Here is a 664-nt window from a genome sequence, read left to right on the forward strand (position 1 = left end):
AAGCGCTGGGAGCGTTGCGCCAAAACCCCGTAACTCCGCTGATTCTTGACGGATTCGAGAAATTTTTGCGGCAATCGATTCGGGAGGCAGTACACTCCGATACTGAGGCCATTAGATCATTACTTGGAAAAGTGGTTCATGACCCCTTTAACTTTCTTGGCATAATATATCATAGTTTAGCAGTTTAAGTTCCTCGTGACGACTGCCACACTGAGGCGAAACCGCTTTGTATGTGCGCAATAAAAAAATTAAAAATCCAGCTTGCACCAAAAGTTGCATCCTTCATAGACCATACGTTGTCTTTTAGCATCTGCGCATAGCTCTGCAACACAAGAACCTATTACCCGATGGTGTCAAATTTATTTTCTATTAATTCACCACTATACTACGTTCTGGATTTCTGGTGTGCGCAACACCTCTCAGTAATCCGCACATAAAAAAATTAAGTGCGTGTACACGTAAAAAACCCCAGAAGGCTATCCCATGCACTCTATAGCAAAACAAACTAACAGGCGCGTGCGCATGCAAATGCAGCTGTGTGGTTGTAGCTCGCCAATTTTGCGTGTACCGCCGTATTAATCGCTGCGAAATATGCCAAAAATTTATTGAAAGGTGAAACTTGTATACAGTTAGGCTCTGCATGCCCATTAAGGTGCCTTTCGCA

Source organism: Rhipicephalus sanguineus, chromosome 1 (assembly GCF_013339695.2).
Source record: "Rhipicephalus sanguineus isolate Rsan-2018 chromosome 1, BIME_Rsan_1.4, whole genome shotgun sequence".
NCBI lineage: Eukaryota > Metazoa > Arthropoda > Arachnida > Ixodida > Ixodidae > Rhipicephalus > Rhipicephalus sanguineus.